Source organism: Grammomys surdaster, unplaced genomic scaffold, assembly GCF_004785775.1.
Source record: "Grammomys surdaster isolate TR1022 unplaced genomic scaffold, NIH_TR_1.0 97, whole genome shotgun sequence".
Lineage (NCBI taxonomy): Eukaryota > Metazoa > Chordata > Mammalia > Rodentia > Muridae > Grammomys > Grammomys surdaster.
Genome location: NW_021604576.1, coordinates 10,885,326 through 10,904,838, shown reverse-complemented (window position 1 = coordinate 10,904,838; position 19,513 = coordinate 10,885,326). Strand labels below are relative to the sequence as shown.

The 19,513-nt window shown below is 37.5% G+C and overlaps 1 protein-coding gene across 7 annotated transcripts in view; it reads left to right on the top strand.

Moving 5' to 3' along the window:
• Klhl32 (kelch like family member 32) overlaps positions 1 to 19,513 on the top strand; it is a 164,778-nt gene that overhangs the window by 77,914 nt on the left and 67,351 nt on the right. The gene's annotated exons all lie outside the window — the stretch shown is intronic.

Sequence of the window (19,513 nt, the reverse complement as noted above, 5' to 3'; positions counted from 1 at the left end):
GTAATTAAAGTAATGAATCTACACACTTCTACTCTAGCATCTCTGTGCACATGACATGTTATTAGTAATAAATAATCCTTATATCCCTACCCAATTACTTTGTTTTCATTTAGAATCATTTCCTCTAATTCTAAATTTGTCTAAATGTGCTGTGAATGGGTCCTTTATCTTTCACTCCTGTGACCCTATTCGTCATGGAATTTTCAAAGCTGTCTCATATGACATCTTTTTGTTGTTATTGTTGTTGCTGTTTTTTTTTTCCTGAAAAATAGGAAGCAGTCCTTCCCAAGGTGTCAGTGTGGGGAGTATCAGCCATGTTCACCTAAGGAAGATTTTAAACACAGAATATGAAATTTTTATTATTATCTCACTGCATTTAAACTGACAGTAATGTTTAACTATTTTTATCTGCTTTTCCTTCCTTTTCCTCTCAGTAGTTTTTGATGATATGGGAGAGCCATTTCCAATTTCTTTTTGCTAGTTGTCAACGTGAACCATATAGAAAGTTTACAAGATGTCAAAAGAGTGTGTGTGCTTGGCTTTGAAATTGAAATTATTTTTATTTGACATTTCTACATCAAATACTACTATTTGAGCTTTAAAGAAGCTCACCTGGATTCACTTTCTTGTGGCAGATGATAGTGATACATAGACAGGAACTTGGTCATAGTCTTATAACTGTTGAGGGTGATACATAGACTATTTGTGTATAGCTATGTCTTCTTTATAAGTAAGAATTCCAGATGAAGACTGGAAAACTATGTGCATGTTCCTGCCATGTCAGATGACTCTGGGGAGACCTCAGTAGCTATGCCCTTTGTAGTTGCTCTCTTCCATGAGTTTCTCTCTGCACAAAGTACAGTTTGACTAAAATTACATTCTCTGAAAAGATACTACTCGAGCTTCTTAGCAGTGGTTGAAACTTAACAGTTTTCACAAATGCTGTCCTTCCCTTTTGTTGTGCGACATCTGCCTAGTTATCAGTGGTTCGAGCCAGTGTGCTTATAGAAGGAAACTGGATAGGAACCCAAGGCTTGTGCCTGTAGAAACAATAGTATTTCAGTCTTTCCAGTATACATATTGCTTCTCTCAGGATAGACTTTTCATAATGAGTCATCCTGATTTTAAATAATATTATTTTAATGCAGCCTTATATATCTTTAATCTATTGGTAGTATTATTGTTCAACCTATTTGCTGATTATTTAGATGAAAATATAAAAAGAATTATTATTATTATTATTATCATTATCATTATTATTATTATTATTAATGAAAAGTTTCCAAATGCTTAAAATGTACCAAGAAGTTGTGTTTTTTTTACCAGGGCTAATGTGTTTGCCACCATGGTTGGAGGCTTAGTCTAACTAGACTTTAAAAATTATTGCCACTGTGATGTCTGCTATTATTTTGTATCCTTAAATTTCTCTTGTTTCTTTGGTTAGGATAGATGAATCTTCTAGGAGGCCCTGTTCTTTATCCAATGCTCATTTAAAAACTGTCCAAGGAGAGCCCTTTGCAGAAGCTCCCTGAGCCTCCTCAGCCAGTAGCAGACACCTTGGTAACTTCTGACACATGAATGCTGATGTAGCATCTCCTCCCCCAATACCCACTCCACCCCCATGCTCAGAGAAGAAAAAAGAAACTTCCAGATCATCGTGTGGGCTCCTTTCTTTGCCTTTTCAAAGCAACCCCCAGCCCAGGTCCAGTCTGAAATAAAACAAAGAGATTCTTTGTTCTCCTTTGTGCACTGTATTCCCTAAAAGTCTCTCTAGAAATGTAAACCAGTTCATTAAAGATTAATTGGTGAGGATGGGCTCTGTCAAGTGTCTGCATAGCCTTGCCTTTCAGCATTCACATTTCCATGTGTTCTGTCCCCTGTTGTAAACACAGTTGAGGAAACCCCTGGTGCTCTCTTCTTCAGTGACCAGCCCTACATAGCAGAAGTCCAGCATCCCCCCACCCCCGCTGTACTGAACTCTCTGTTTATTTTCCTTTTTGAAACAAGGTGTCTTGGGCTTGCCTCTACTTCACCAATTTTTCTTCTCAGCCTATAATGTATTAAAATTATAGGCAAGTATCATCACATTCAGCCTTTCCAGTAATTTTGTATTAACTACTGAACTTTTCAAACTACATTTTTATGTACATTTTATTATTTAGAACAATTTTCTAATTAAAATATATTTGATCATAGTCTTTTCTTGTCACAAGTCCTTCCAGATTCTCTCTCCCTCCCTACCCACCCAACTTCAGCTTCTTTCTCAAAACCCAAAGACCCAATATAACAACAAAACCTCCCAAAAGCAACAATATGAAACACTACATAAACAAAACAACAAATACAACAACAAAACCTCACTGAACTGTAACCAAATAAAAGCACACAGGCACAGACACATATGCACACACCAAAACAAAACCAGAAAAAAAACAAAACAAAAATGAGAAAAACCCTATTGGAGTCCATTACACGTTGGACTTCTCCTGATCATGGGGCATACACTGGATTGGAAGATATACCCAGTGTCACTCCATTGGAGAAAATTGATTTTCTCTCTCCAGCAGGTATAAATGACAATTCAGTTGTTAATCTTTACGGTAGTAGCTAAGTTTTATTTCATTCATTCATTCATTCATTCATTCATTCATTCATTTTTAAAGATAAGAAAAAATATAATATAATAAAAAATTAAAAGATCAGAGTTGGACAAGACAAACCAACAGATGAAAAAGAGCCCAAGAGAAGGAACAAGATTCAGAGACTCACTCATTCACACTCAGGAATCCTCTAAAAACAGTAAAGTGGAAGTCATAAGATAATTGAGCAGGGCCTGATACTGATGGGTGCAGGCCCTGTGCATGCTGCTGCTGCCACAGTTTCTGTAGGTTCGTGAGCTTTGCTCATGGTTATTCAGAGAGCCTTGTTTTCTTAGTGTCTTCCATCCCCTCTGGTCCCTAAATTCTTTCTGCCTCCTCTTCCTCAGGGTTTCCTGAGCTCTGAGGGGAGGGATTAGATGGAGACAAAGACATCTTATTAAAGGCTGAGTCTTCCAAAGTCTCTGAACTTTCTGCATAGTATCTGGCTGCGGATCTCTATATTTGGTTCCATCTGCTGCAGGAGGAAGCTTTTCTGATGATGGCATAGATGCACAGATCTATGCGTGTAGCAGAATATCATTAGGAGTCATTTTATCACTACATTTTTTTCTTTTTATTTGGACTTATATTATTTGGCTTTATACTAGACCTTGGGCTATCTATTCCCAGGTTCCTGGTTGCCCAAGCAGTATTGTGTATGGGTTCCATTTTAGGGTGTGGATCTAAAGTTGGATCAGTTATCAGTTGACTACTCCCATAAACGTTCAGCTACTGTTACCCTAGCATATCTTGTAGTAGGTATACAATTGTAGATAAAGGATTGTGGCTGGATTGATGTTTATATTTCTTCTTTGATACCATTCATACAGAGTACCTTTCTGTACCAAAGACACTGGAACATATGTTGAAGGCTTTATGTTGGCACCAGCTTCATCTCACCCTGTTCAATGAATTGTGTAGATGTGTTCCACAGTGGGGTCTTGTTGATGGTTTCTGGAGAGTAACTTATAGACTTGGCATCAGGCTAGGTTGTTTGAGGACTCCCATGGGCTCCCTTTGACCAACAACTCCATTAGGATTAACCCTGGTACTGGAAGCTTCGTTGGGCAACAAGAGATGGCCAGTTAGGACTGTGTCTCACTCATTATTTGCTGATTTTTATTTTAATTGCCTTCTTATTTGTATGTATTTTAGGAAGTTTCTACTGTGTTAGGTTTCCACACTACCTCCACAAATGCCCCTTAATTTTATATATATTTCCACATATTCCCTGTCATAAGCCCTTCTTGCCTCTCCCTCCCCATTTGATCCTCCCATTCCAGGCCTTCCTCATACGTAAATATCGATTCTGTTTACCTTTCCTACTGAGATCTATCTGTTTTCTCTAGTTCCTTTTCTATGCTTATAGTCTGTGGTTCTGTGGAGTGTAGCTTGATTATCATTGGGATAACAGCTCTACATATAATCCACATATAAGTGAATACACACCATATTTGTCTTTCTGAGTCTAGAATACCTGACTCAGGAAGATTATTTTTTCTAGTTCCAAGCATTTGCCTGTAAATTCATGATGTCATTTTTTTTCTAACAACCAGGTAATACTCCATTGTGTAAATGTACCACATTTTCTTTACCCATTCTTCTGTTGAGGGACACTAGGTTATTTTCAATTTCTGACTTTTTTTTTTAAAGAATAGAGCAACAATGAACATTATTAACAAATGTCTCTGTGGTAGGATGAAGGATCCTTGGAGTGTATACTCAAAAATGATAGCTTGATCTTGAAGTAGACGAATTCTTGTCCTCCTGAGGAACCACCACACTGATTTCTATTGTGGCTGTATGAGTTTGCACTCCCATAGCAAAGAAGGTGTTTCTTTCTCCACATCCGCACTAGCAAGAGCTCCTACTTGTTTTGTTGATCTTAGCCATTCTGAGAGGTGTAAGATGAAATCTCAAAGTAGTTTTGATTTACATTTCATTAATGGCCAAGGAACATTTATTTAACAGTTTCTCAGCCATTTGAGTTTTCTCTATTGAGAATTCTCTGTTTATATCTTTAATTCATTTTTTAATTGGATTGTTTTTTCTTGATGTCTAGCTTCTTGAGTTCTTTATATATTATGGATACAAATGCTCTATCAGATGTATAGTTAGTAAAATCCTTATCCCATTCTGTAGACTGCAGCTTTGTTGGAATGATGGTGTCCTTTGTCATGTAGAAGCTTTTCAGTTTCATAAGGTCCCATTTGTGAATTGTCAATCTTTGTGTTAATGGTGTTCTGTTCAGAAAGTCTTCTTCTGTGCCTATGAGTTCAAGTCTGTTCTCCACTTTCTCTTCTACCAGGTTCAGTATATCTCGTTTTATGTTGAGGACTTTGATCCATTTGGAGTTAAGTTTTGTGCTGGGTAATGAGTCTGAATCTATTTACCTTCTTCTATATGCAGACATCCAGTTTGACCAGCAGTATTTGATGAAGATGCTGTCTTACTTCCAGTGTGTGTTTCTGGCCTCTTTATCAAAAATTATGTATTTATAGGTGTGTGGATTTCTATATGAGTCTTCAGTTAGATTTCATTGATCATTTTTTTGTCTGCTTTTGTGCCAATACCATGCTGTATTTATTTCTATATCTTTGTGATGCAATTTGAAATCACGGATGGTGATACCTCTAGTAATCATCATCATCATCACCACCATCACCATCATCATCCAGGATTGTTTTATCTACCCTGAGATTTCCATGTGAAGCATAAAATTATCCTTTTAAGACATGTGAAGAATTATATTGGAGTTTTTAATGAAGATTACATTAAATCTGTAGATTGTTTTTGGTAGGAAGGCTGTTTTTATTATATTAATCCTATTGAAACATGAGCATGGGAGATCTTTCTACGTTCTGATATCTCCTTAAATGTATTTTCTTCAGTTACATATATTTTTGGTTCACTTGCTTGACTAGAGATATCCCAAGATACTTTGGATTATTTGAGGCTATTGTGATAGGTGTTGTTTCCCTGATCTCTTTCTGAGATCATTTGTCATTTGTCATTTGTATAGAAAAGGGTTACTGATTTCTGTGAATTAATTTTGTAGCTAGATACTTCTCTGAAAGTGTTTATCAGTTACAGGCGTTTCTGAGTGGAATATTTTCAGGTCACGTATGCATACTATCCTATCATCTGCAAATAAAGATGTTTTGATGTCTTCCTTTTCATTTTGTATCCCTTTGATCTCCTTCAGTTTTGGATTGTGATAGCTAAGGATTTCAAGGACTGTGTTGAGTAAGTATACATAGAGAGGACAACATTCTCTTGCTCCCGATTTTAGTGGAATTGCTTTGAGTGTCTCTATGTAAGTTGATGCTGGCTGTGAGCTTGCTGTAAATTTCCTTATATCCTTATGATTCTCTAAATTTCCTTGGTGTCTGTTATGTTCCCTGGCTCTATTATTTCTAATTTTTGTTAATTTGGTTCCTCCTTCTCCCCTTTTTAGTTAATTTGGATAATAAAAGTAATGAATATTATTTATTTTTCAATAAATATAAGATTTGCTGATTTTTTCCCAAAGGATCAGCTCTTTGTTTCACTGATTCTTTGTTTTGTAGGTGTGTGTGTGTTTATTTGTTTCTATTTCATGGATTCCCACCCTGAATTTGATTATTTCATGCCATCTGCTTTTTGGGGGGTGTAATTTTATATTTGTTGTTGTTCTGGACCTTGCAGGTGTACCTTTAAGTTGTTAGTATAAGATCACTCCAATCTTTTTTATTTAAGTAGTTAGTACAAAGCTTGTTAGAACAGCCCTCATTGTGTCCCATAAGTTTAGATATGCTATATATTCATTTTCATTGAGTTCTAAAAAGTCTTTAATTTCTTTTGTAATTTCTGTCTTGACTCCTTCTGTATTCATTAGTGACTTGTTCAGTTCCCATGAGTTTGTAAGCTTCCTGTTGTTTCTGTTATTGTTGATATCCAGCTTTAATCTTGGTGGTCAGATAGGGTGCAAAGTGTTGTTTCAATTTTGCTGTATCTGTTGAGACTTGCTCTGTGTCCCAGTACATGGTCTGGTTTAGAGAAAGTGTCTCAAAGTACTGAAAAGAAGGCATATTCTCTTGTGTTTGAATGACTGTTAGGTTCATTTTGCCTATAGTGTCATCTAGCTTAATCATTTTTCTGTTTAGGTTTTGTCTGATGACTATTGGTGAGCATATGTTATTGACATCTTCCAGTATCAATGTGTGAGGGTCAATATGTGATTTAAGCTGTAGTAGTGTGTCTTTTTTTTTTTTTAACAAACTTGGGTGTTCTTGTGCTTAGGGCATAGACATTAAGAATTATAATGTCCCCTTGGTGGATTTTTTTTCCATTAATAAGTATATAGTATCCCTCCCTATCTCTTCTAATTAATTTTGGGTTGAAGTTTATTTTGTGAGATATTAAAATGGATACACTAGTTTGCTTCTTAAGTCTATTAGCTTGTAATATCTTATTCCATACTTTTACTCTGAGGTGATATCTTTACTTGAAGCTTAGGCATGTTCCTTGGATGTAGTAGAAGACTGGATCCTGTTTTCACAAATATTATGTTTGTCTGTGACTTTTTACCTAACGTTGAGAGTTATCAATGAGCAGTGCTTATTGATTCCTGTTTTGTTATTGTTGTTGTTATTGTTGTTGTTGTATGGTGGTGGAGGCAGTGGTGATAGTAATTGTGGTGGTGGTGGTGGTAGTGGTGTGTGTGTGTGTGTGTGTGTGTGTGTGTGTGTGTGTGTTTGTGACACATTAAGAATTATTTTTTTACTTTGCTGGTCTAGAATTTTACTTCCCTGTGTTTTCTGGTATGTAATTAACCTCTTGAGGTTGGATTTTACCTTTTAGCGTCTTCTGTACTGCTCGATTTATATGTAGACATTTCTTATATTTGACTTGATTATGGAATGTCTTATTTTTCCCGCCTATGGTAACTGAAAGTTTTGCTGAATGTAGTAGTCTGGGGGGTTGGTGCTGGGGTGGCATTTGTGGTCTCTTAGAGTCTGCAGCAGATCTGTCCAGATCCTTCCAGCTTTTAGAGTCTCCAGGGAGAAGTTAGGAGTTGTTCTAATCAGTCTGCCTTTATATGTTACTTGGTCTTTACCTGTTGCAAATTTTAATATTCTTTCTTTGATCTGTGCATTGAGTATTTTGATTGTTATGTGCTGAGGGGCCTTTCTTTTCTGGGTCAGTATATTTGGTGTTCTGTGTGCTTCTTGCACTTTGATAGATAGCGTTTCCTTACTTATGTTAGGGAAATTTTCTTCTACAATTTTGTTAAAAATATTTTCTGTGCCTTTGACTTGTGTTTCTTCTCCTTTCTGTGTTCCTATTATTCTTATATTTGATCTTTGCATGGTGTCTTAGATTTTCTGGGTGTTTGTGCCAGTTTTGTAGATTTATCATTTTCTTTCATTGAGGTATTCATTTCTTTTATTTTTTGTCTCCAGTGCTGAGCTGCTCTGTTCATCTCTTGTGTTCTGCTGATGAAGCTTGCCTCTTAGATTCCTTTTCAAATTTCTAAAGTTTTCATTTCCAGATTTCCCTCAGTTTGTGTTTTCTTTATTGATTTTATTTCCACTTTCAGTTCTTGAGTGGTTTTATTGGTTTCATTCCACTGTTCGTTTTTCATAGGTTCTTTAAGGGATTTACTTCTTCTTTAAGGACTTCTATCATATTCATAAAGGGTATTTTAAGGTCTGTTTCTTGTGCTTCAGTTACATTTGAATATTCAGGCCCTGCTGTGGTAGGGTTACTGAGCTCTAGTTAAAACATTTGAGGTTTTCTTGGCTGTTTTTGGTTGTGTTTTTATGATGGCATCAAAGCATCCAGCATTGGGAAGACTGTAATTCTAGTGCTTCTATCTGGACCCGTCTTGGGTGGGTATTTTGTTCCTTGAGTTTTGTTTCCTCTTCAGTTCTTAGGAGAGTTTGGCAGCTGTGTGCTGCCTGTAGCACAACCTTATGGTGTACTTATAGGTATGGGCATTGGGGTTTCCAGGTAAGTTGTGTTTCTGAGTATTGGGAGCTGATACTCGGGAATGGAAATGTGCTGGGGCTGATGGAATAGGGACTCCAAAGAGGAAGGAGAGCATGGAGTTCTGTGAGGATCTGCTTATTTAGTACCTTGGGAATGGAGGCAAAGAGTGATAAGATGCCAGAGCAGAAGTTCTGCTACAGAGCTGGAGATAAGACTAGAGGATTAGACTTGGAAGAGTGGAGGGAGAGGTGAATATCTGTCATTAGCCTACTTGCTTTCCTGAACAGAGGGGTCTGTGGGTTTCCATGGAGTACCTGCCGTGAAGTTTATGAAGGGTTGGACAAAGCAAGGGGTGAGGGGAAGGAAATTTTGGAAGAAAAGATCTGTGTGATAGACTGTAGATGAAGGCAGGGAGAAAGGAAAGCTTCAGCAGGTATGCAGAGCTGGAGATGACACTGGGGGATGATTTGAAGGACCAGAAGGAGAGGTGATGATCTATAACTAGTCTGCCTGCTTCCCTGGCTGGAGTGGCCAGTGAGGTCCTAGGGCAGGAGTTGGAGGCCAGCATAAAGCAAAAAGTTGGAAAAGAGGTCAGAAAGATCTGTGCAGTCGACTGTAGACCAGGACAAGAGGGAAGAAAGGGGTGCCATCAACAGGTGCAGGCTGCAGAACTAGGGTTGAGACTGGGAATTGGATTTGGAGCAGCTGGGGCCGGGTGTGTTTGGGGAGGTGAAGATCTGGAGTTTGCCTACCTGTTTTCCTGACCAGAGTAGTCTGTAGGTCTCCAGGAAGTAGGGCCGGGTTTTCCCCCTAAATGGCACATGAGTAGTTCAAACTATATATTATAATGTGCTGTAAGGGTGCATATTGATCTGCTTGTTGTCTATCAATTCATGTGGTGTTTTAGATGTGCAACCTTGCAGTCTGCTTCACAATTGTCTCACATGTCTTTCATCTGCCCCTGAAGTTATTTCCTGTCATTAGATACCCACCATTCCTGCTAAAAGAATGACTCCCAAGTGGGTTTCTTGTTTCTAGCCTCTCTCCATGGCAAGCCACATTCCCTTGAGTATCATTATCTTTCCAGGGAAGGGAGCCAGCATTTGCAGAGGGCCTGTTCTCACTTAATGGTTTATAAGGCCTTGCATTTCCACTCTGCCAAGTAGCCCTTTAAGTCAAGTGACATCGTTTTTAACAGATGGAGGAGTTTACTTTCAGAATTAGTGTAGATTTAATTTACAAATGGCCTCTAGCTACCTATTGGTATATCTCAGCACATTAGTTTACCTACACAAGTCTTGTCTCTGTGGCTGGACCTGTTCTTTCCCAGTCTGTTTCCAGCCAACCTGCCTTTTGGAGAATCCTAATGCAGATGTTAAATATGGGGACTTGCCATTAGAGAAGTCTGGTTATAGGAGATCCCCAGTAGCAGACAAATGCTTTCAGTTCTCTGTAAACTATACCCTGGTGGTAGGGGTGGAGAAGCAGAGAAGCACAAACATGCATGTTCCTCTGCTGAGAATTCCACAACTCAAGGATGTTAACCATGGATTTGTGTTATGTCCCCTGAAAGATACCCATTAGGATTCCAAGGGTTCCATCTTTTGAAGGGAGGAGAAACTTCTGTAGGATTCATGTCTCTTGCTAAGATGATAAAATCTCTTGTCCAATTAATAGTAGCATCCTTTGTTTCATCAGGTATCACAGTTTTTATAATGACATGCAACTAAAATGCAGTAATAAAGCAAGCATCCTGTAGGCTCTTCCAATAAAACCACCAAAGCAGTTAAAGGAACAGGCTGCCAGTATCTATTCATAGGCAGCAGGTGGCAGTGTGAATCCATCAAAATTCAGTAGTTCTTTTAAAGCAAAAATCAGAGGGAAAATGGAAAGAAAAATTATTTATTTTGCTACATATTAGTCTTCTGACCCAATCAGTAAAAAAGTCATTATTCACACCACACTGGGCAATATGCATTGTAATTTTTAACAAATAATAGGAAACTGTTAATGTGTTCACAGGAAATGCAGTTTTGTCTCGGGCTTCTATGGTCATTTATCACCGCACTTTGTGAAATCACTCATTTGTTCTAATTTGAATGTAAATGACTCTAAGGTTTTACAAATAAGGTGACAGACTCACATAAATGTAATTGCAGGGTTCATCTCCTTCTTTTTATATATCACTCATTAGGTTATGAATTAAATACATCGTATTAAACCAGGGGCATGTCCAATGATGATATTGTAATGGCAAATTACTCTATGCTATTAGAGGTGTATTTTTTATTCATGGACATTAATTTGTCATTAAGCAGCATTAGTTTAGCACTTTTATGTGAAAGACGTGACCTGCAAGAGGAGACATGCTGCTAGGTTCTGAGAGAAGGGAACTCAAGGGGCATAGGTAGAGCATTTTATCTCTGTAGGGAAATACACAGAGTGTTTGTTTCTTGTTTTGTTTTGTTTTCTTCTGTTGCAAGCATTATACTGGTCACTTCCTCAGACAAAAGGTGTTCTCTGTATAGTACTTGTACCTGGGTAATCTAGTACTTAAAGCCTAGATGCTTGTTACTCATCTTTGGGTAGCTGAGAACTAACCTGAGGAAAATCTCTAGTGTAGATGGCAATTCCCCACTCCATCCTCTGTCTTCTCGTCCCCTGACCATGCCTATTTGTCATCCTACATCCTCACTTAGCTGTACACTAAGTGGACCACATAGAAAATTGGGCCTTTTTTCCCCCTTTGGTGAAGGTACAAACATTTAAAGACTTTTATTCTCTCCTGAGGGTTTGGGGAAATTTTCTGGGTAATTTTGTCCCTGTTTTTATAAATTCCAGTCTTACAGTTTCCCTTTTAACTAAGAAAAGAGTTTTCTAGTTGCAGCATCAGGAGGCTCTGTCTCTGAGACATCATCTCTGACCCTGACACTCTCTTCAGATAGCATTTGACTCATCCTCCACAGGGTTCCTTATGACTAGGAAATGCCTTTCCTTGCTTTTACCCTGGGAGGTTTTGGGTTCAAGTTTTAGGACCTCATCTTCCACCAGTTTCAGATTTCCTTTCCCTTTCTCCACATTACATAAACTGAGAATGTGTGAAGGGAACAGAACTTACCTTCATTCAGTAATTTTTATCTGCTTTTGAATATTAATATATTAAATAATGGTATGGCGATTATCTAAGCAGTGTTCTATTACTTTTACTTACTGAATACATTCTGTTCAGTTGGAAATACTTCCTACAGTGACTGAACTTGATGGTTAGGAGCTTATAGATTTCACAGTGTTATAATAAATTATTATGTCTAAACTAAATAATGCAGTAGTGACTTGTTAGAGGTTCTTCGAAACAATATGTTATTATAATTTTAATTATTAAATTAGCAATATTTCTAAATATATAGTGGATATTCTATATAAAATAATTTATCCTCAAGGTTGAAAAGTTATAAGCCATACTCATTTTTCTCTAACACTGAGCTATGTTTTTCTATTAGAGAAGATAGATGATTATGCCCACATATATATTTAATATGGCTCTAATCCAGTATACTAACCACATGCCCTTCCTTGCTTTCCTTGAGCTGATACCCTTGCATTTAGTGCATATTAAAGTATAACCTTTGAAAAAGATATTATAAACAGTTTAATCTTTTTGCTTCTTTCTAAGTGAAAATTATTAGGGAGGCTATAAATGTACCAAATCCAAGTCAGCCATGAGCTAATTGTTTGTTCTAATCAAGAATATTTGTCACCTAGCACGGGTAATCCAGAATGTCAGGTTTGCCAAACATCACTCATGCTTGGCTCCAGGAATGCATCTAAGGTCTCCAGTAGCCATTTCAGGATCCCAATTAATTTCTTCTTATGCTATTGTGTTGGCTTTCATTCTGAAAGCTCACACCAAAGAATGCCAGCAAGTGACAGCCCTGGGGTACACCGTCTGATGAGAGAGTAATTTCAGCATTCTAATTTGTTATATGGATAATTTGGGGTTAATTGTATCTTCTTTGTGAGTTTTCAAAGAAAAGAAAGAAATATTGAAGGGTTTTTCCAATATCTGTACTTTCCATTTAAGCTAACTGTTGTGATCGAGGCAACAAACAAAAGCAAACCCACTCCCCAGCCCCAAATCTGACTTTTGTGAATGCATTTTTTTTCTAAAAATAAAAATTCTTCCAATGTCTTGTGGGTTCTGGACTTCAGAATCAACGAATGAAGCAACCAAATGTGTATCTCACTTTCTTCCATTCACACCACTTGAAATGAGGGGTGGTTAAAAGGAAATCTGTGTTTCCTTAGAGATACTCAATCTCACACCCATCTTCCACCTGTCTGTTTTTACACACAATGAGATGTGTGCTCTCTACACTGAAGCTCAAATCTCTTCAGCTTTTACTGAATGAGTAGTTCTTCTTTCATATGTCTTTAGTCACCCAGACTGGAAATCCTAGACTGCTCCATGAATTTGTGATTCTGGCTCAACTTTATTGCTTTGGCCTCTAAAACCATTCACAAATGTGCTGCCGTATCTTCTGGTTGGCACTGACATCCTGGAGGTTTGCGTTTTTTCCCTTGGACTCTCTTGCAGCAATTTAACACTGTTCCCTACTTGTGATTATCATTACAACAATGCTGAGCGTGTTTTTAATCTTCAAAATTATGTCTTTCCCTAAAATCTTATATAGCTTTCTATCTCCTGCTTGCCTTTTTAAATCTGCTTTATGTACTCTGCCTTACTGTATCCTAAGGATAGAACACCGTGTCACCTCCAGTCCTCTGTCTCCTGGGTTCATTCTTCTGGACATTCTGCAGGTATTTAAACAGAACATATGCCAAAGACCAGGAGTCGCCCCAGAATCTCCCCTCCACTGTGGCCAGCATGCAATGTCACTTTCCTAAGTGCACTGTTCTGTTTCTCATTATCTCTCCCTGTTTCTAGTCCTGTAACACCGTCTTCTAATACAGGCCCTGGTTACTTCCAGGCCGGAGAAACTAATGAACTTCACTGTTGCTCCAGTTCTTCCTCCAATATTCTATTTGATTGATTTTAAAAAGTAATTTTCAATCCATTAACTTTTTCCCCCAAATAACAAACTCAACTATACTATTCTCTTGCTTAAAATTATTCACTTTTTGGTAATTCTCTATAGCCTTTGGTATAATGTTCATTCCTCTTAATTTGACACACAAAGACTATAGGTTATGAAAATTCCTAGCTCTTTAGCATGATTTTATCTTTGGACAATTGACTGCTCAAGTGCTGTGCTGCAATCTTTAGGAACTTTGTACATTTCCTTAAAACTTTGTGCGACTCCCTTTCATGTGGGTTGTTTTGCCTATTGTCAGTTCTAAACACTGTAAGTACTTGGCTTACATATGTCTCCTTTTCCGTAGCTGACCGGGTAGTGTGCTCAGTTTGAGTTAGATGCCCTCTTTAATTGTGAGCCTTCTGCTGGGAGGCTAGTCACAATGTACCATGTTTATTTATCTTCTCTTGTATTGATTTATCTCCCTGTGTCATAGGCTCATAACCAAAAGTCACCTGACCCTAAGTGACATAACCATTTTGCCTTTCACTCCTAGTCTGTGAAGTAGATACAGCATACTTTATGCAAATCACCCCTTAGTAATGTTGAGGGATTTGATAAGATAGTGCATGCGAGGTCTCCTATAACACAGATCGTGCACCAGTAGATGCTCGAGAAACTCGAGCCAGCATGGTGGGACCTTTCTCCTGTGCTTACATGCTAAGTAGGCAATGGTGAATTTTGAAGCAATATTTTGAAGCTCATAGTGACTGAGGCCAGCATTATTAGTTCCTGATGATAGCTATATTTCTATGCCCCCTCCATACTAGAATTCTAGCTTACTAAGAAACTTTCCCAAAGAACAATATAAAATTATTCATGAGCCTCAGATATTATGCATACAATTGATTATGAAAATGTACCAGTAACCTAATTGTAGAATTCCTCTGCTATATAGCACAAAAATATTTAAATATGTCTTCAAAGACTGCCAGAATTAGAACATGTTTTATTTCTTGTACTTTTTGAATCACTTTTAATACTTTGTTTTTATTTAATCACCACATATAAAATGTATATTTTTATTAGCATATGAATATATAGTTACTTAAGGCTATTCAGTAATACATGCTTATATATATTTTTGTGTGTAAATATATCACCGTATGTATTATACACACAAAGTACATGAGATTACATTATTTTAACACATAATAAATAAGTCTGATCTACATGATCAACAAAATGCTTATTTTCTTCCTTAACAATTTGACTTTATCCTACCTACCCCTATGTAGTATTGAGAAAACTCATAGTCCCTTTACATACATGATAAACATGATAATTTATTTTTGTGTATGATTCATTCCAAGGCTATTAAAAGTTGGGCTGCTTGTATCTGTTTGTTTTAACCTGTTCCAGCCCCTCACCATATATTTCATGCTAGTACCCTTTAATGTTGCTTCCTTGACTCCTAGAATATAGTCCTTCCCTGCGGCATCAGGTTGGGTAGTCACGTAATATCTTGATTTATATCTAGGTTGTAATCCAAATAGGAAACAGGTGGAATCACAACTGGGTACGGTGCCTTGGATATTAATGGCTTGGCTCAGCCGTGGAATTTCTAAAGCTGTATACACTTTTTTGTCTTAATTATGCATTCATTAAAAGCTTTTATACCCAACAGAATAAAGTAAATATTTTTTGATCTCCATAGTGTGCTCCCAGACTGTAGATTTGCACAGCAGGGTCTTGATAATCTGAATAAATTGTATTTCCCCAAGGACTTTATCTTTCAAATAAGGTCATAAAGAAATGCAGCTCCCCCATCCTTGAATTGTTCAATGTGCCTTTTCTGCCGAGAAGCTGAGTATATTATGGTAACAGACACATGTTTGTGGTCTACTATATTGTCTCTGTCTGTTCTTGCTTATCACTAAAGTTAGTTTCTTTTTTTAAAAAAACTTGGGAACCATTTTACTAAAACTTGAGTGAAAACACAAGAGGAAAGGCCAGCTGTACAGCAGCAGGGAAGAACAACATGGAGAACAGGAAGAGAGAAAGGGAAGCGTTTTGATATTGGGTCCCAAAAGCAGTCCAGTACCATGCTGGAGATCTGTATGTAGTTGCTCAGGAGATGGAGGACCTTCAGAAACAGCAAGAAAGCCTTCAGGGTCAGGGCAAGCATGATGAAGATTTTAGGTGATTTCCAAACAAGAAATAGAGAAATGTAAAAGTCACCATTTTTTAGTTAGAAAAGCAGGCAGGCTCAACACTGAAGCTTTATGTTCCAGGACTGGTAAAGCATTTATACACACGAGTTTTTCATGGCAGGTATGATTTTTGAGGACACTTACAGACAATCCAAGTTTTGTTAGACATTCACCATTTGCTTCCTTTCACCCAGTCAGGGAATAAAATTGCTAGAACAGGCAAAGCTCTACCTGAAGCACCCTTGGCAGTAATTGTAAAGGAAATAAAAATCACCATAGCTGCCGTATGTTAGACACCAGTCTATGGATGGCACTGGACATGTATTTTTAGAACACTCTTCATATTTTCAGAAAGCATTATCACGTTTCCTAGTATATAGATATGAAAATTTGACTTGAGAAATTGTCCATTGGCCTGGGCCTACTTCAAATCATGTTCATCTACTAAGATTCTAAGCTAACAATGTCATTGATATCTTTATGACCCAGTGAAAAAGATGGAAAATATAAATTTATGACCCAAATACATGTCCATAATCAATCGAACTTGTAATATTTTTGAGTCATTCAGAAGATACACTGTAGCAGCCAGCCTTTGTTGATCACAGGTGGACATTCTACTGTGTTTACCTATTATGTGGAAACTCTGTTACCTAGATAGCATCATAAGATAATTTCTTGAGCTTAGATCAAGGACTTGACCTCATCTTTCTCATTTATTAAGTTATACCTATAACCAAGTTGTTACTTCTTTCTATGACAGTCATGGATATGCCTTACAACTTGCTTTCTTTTTAATTCATAATGCAACAAATATTTTTCAGTTACAATCACTGTTGATTAGGATAGTGTAAGGTTTGCAAATTCTAAAATGGGAAGAGTTACTCTTTGCTTCAAATGACTTATAATGATTTAATTTTCAATTGTATATTTTCAGCATAACATGATTTATAAAGATGTAACCCAATCATAAGTATTTGAACTTAGTCAGGAACAAAGTGTCTTAGCTACTTACTGTATCAATAAGCTCTCAATAAGCAGCTGACATATTTTAATTTTACTTTGAGTTACCGTAACTGCCAACTAAATCATGCTGGTTTTATATAGAATATTGTGCTATTTGGAATAGTTTTGAGTCATTTTATACTCTCTTGATCTCTACCAAGGGTGCTCTTTCTTTCAGTGTAGAAAAAAAGTGGGTGAAATATTATTTAACTTGCTCATCTTAGAGGTAAAAATTCTGGAAATCAAAAATGGTATTTCTGTTTACTTTATTTAACCTTGAGTAAGATTTAATATTATCTTCAATCCAAGCCATAGTTTTTCACACTGATAGTATGGGTTGTTGGTACTTATTTTTCTTTGACAAGTCAGTGACATTCTTAGAACTGAATGAGGGCACAGAGAAATAGCTGTCATTCAGGCACTGTGTCATGCAGGTGTCCTACTATTAAGTGAAAACAGCTCTATCAGTTTTTTGAATCTTGTCAGTGAAATAGGACCCCTGGATTTGCGGTATCATGTTTTGGGGCAGGCATTGGTATAGAACACAGTAGATGTTGTCACATGATAGCAATTTATTCCTCTGTCAGGGGCATTATTAAACTGTAGTGCTGGGTGGATAAAGAGCAACTGACAGGCCAGGGAGCCATCAGAGCAGCCAAAACTCGGTAGCCTATACTTCTGAACCATGGATCACTGACTGTCAGCTTGTATTGCAGTTGGTCCAGACGCCACATCCTTTCATTAAGGCACACAGGAGCTGAACTGTGGCTCCTGGGCAGTGCATATCAGACTCTAGATATAATATTTCATACTTTTACCATCCAAGTAGATCAGTGGGATGCAAATGAGTCTGAATGCCATTATCTGATGGATAGACTCCTAGCTACTTTGAACGATAGAGCAAAGTTGATGTATAAATCTCATTATCAGCTTAACTAAAATACTAAGAAATGCATTGAAATTTTGGCCAATTACACCATTCCATGATACCTATAACATCAGAGGCCAATATGGTCATTCTCTTGTTGTCTTCCCTGTTTGGGGAAGGTGGCAGGAAGGCAGCAAGGTCAATCAAACATATCAGGCCTGCTGGTTTCCTCCCACAATGTCCTAACCATGTGACCATTTGCCTTGAAGGGGCAATTATATTGAGTATAACCCAAGGTAAGACAGTGTTTAGCTTTTCTTGGATTTTCTTTACTCTTATGACTTTCCCAAGTTAATCTTCAGACTAATCCTACTAAGGATCTCACAGGAATGAGCCATATAGAAGACCAAATGTGGAAAATATGTAAGTTTTAAGAATTATTGAAATTGAAAAGGTGATATTTATTCTATAGCTAGTGTGGTGTTGGGAACACACTTTGTGGCTGTTCTGTAATTTAACTTGTCATTCATATCATAAGAAACGAATTGAAGGGAAAAGAGAAGCCAAAGAGCCCTGAACCAAGGAAAGATAAATATTATTTAAAAATACTCCCCAAAGAACAACAATGTGTGCACCATAATTCTGGATAAAAACTAAATTTGAAATGGGAAATAGTGTGACAAAGTCAAACCTTTTTAGAAAGAAAAGAAAGGCTTTCTTTTACTCAAGAGACTGTCTCATTGCTGAGCTGTGATTTCCATTCAAGCCTCCTGCCTCTACCTGTGTGCTTGGGGATTTTAAAGTCACATGAAGTAAGGGAATGGAAACTGTCTCATCATTAAGGTAAATATCACTTGAAAAGTGTCAAAATATTTTGGTTCAGGTAGTCAGTTAATGGAAAAATCATTCTTTCTTGGATTGAATGAAATTTGGGGTTGTGAAAATATTTTTTGTTATCAAAGAAGAATGTGTTATAATGTCCATTGTGTGGACTTATATTGCATTGTCCAGTGTTGTCCACTTGAATTATTATTACCATGTTCTCCACTTGGAAAATGAAGTGAATGCTGGCTCTGCCTTTGTATGTGTGAGAAGACTAGAATGAGGCTGGGTGTGGTAGCTGACAGCTATTTCCCCAAGGACTTGGGAGGCAGAAGTAGGAAGACTGTACTCATGGCTAGCGTGGGCTACTTAGTGATTTCCAGGCCAGCTTTGCTATGTAGTGAAAACTCGTTTCAAAAAAATAGAGAGGAGAAGGAGGAGGAGGAGGAGGAAAGGAAGGAGGAAGAGGAGGAGAAAGAGGAGGGAGAAGAGGAAGAAGAGGAGAAAAGAAGAGAAAAGGAAAAAACATTATTCCTCATTCATTAGAAATTAATACCTGCTGCTTCCTAAGTCTGGAACACTGTTCCTGCAGTTTCAGCACACACACACACACACACACACACACACACACACAAGCTGCAGTCTGTGTGGAGATCAGAAAACACTGTGGGAATTGCTTCGGTCCCAGGGACCAAATGTGAGGAATCAGGCTTTGAGGCAAGTGCAGTTAGTAGCTGAGCCATCTCACCAGCTCAGACTATCTTTTACCTCCTTACTTGTTGGCCTCACCGTAAGTAATTAAGCCATAAAACCTACACTTTAGAAAAAGATGGGACTGAAACTGCAGGAACAGTGTTCCAGACTTAGGAAGCAGCAAGTGCTAATTTCATACAAATGAGGAATACAGATAGATAGATAGATAGATAGATAGATAGATAGATAGATAGATAGATAGATAGA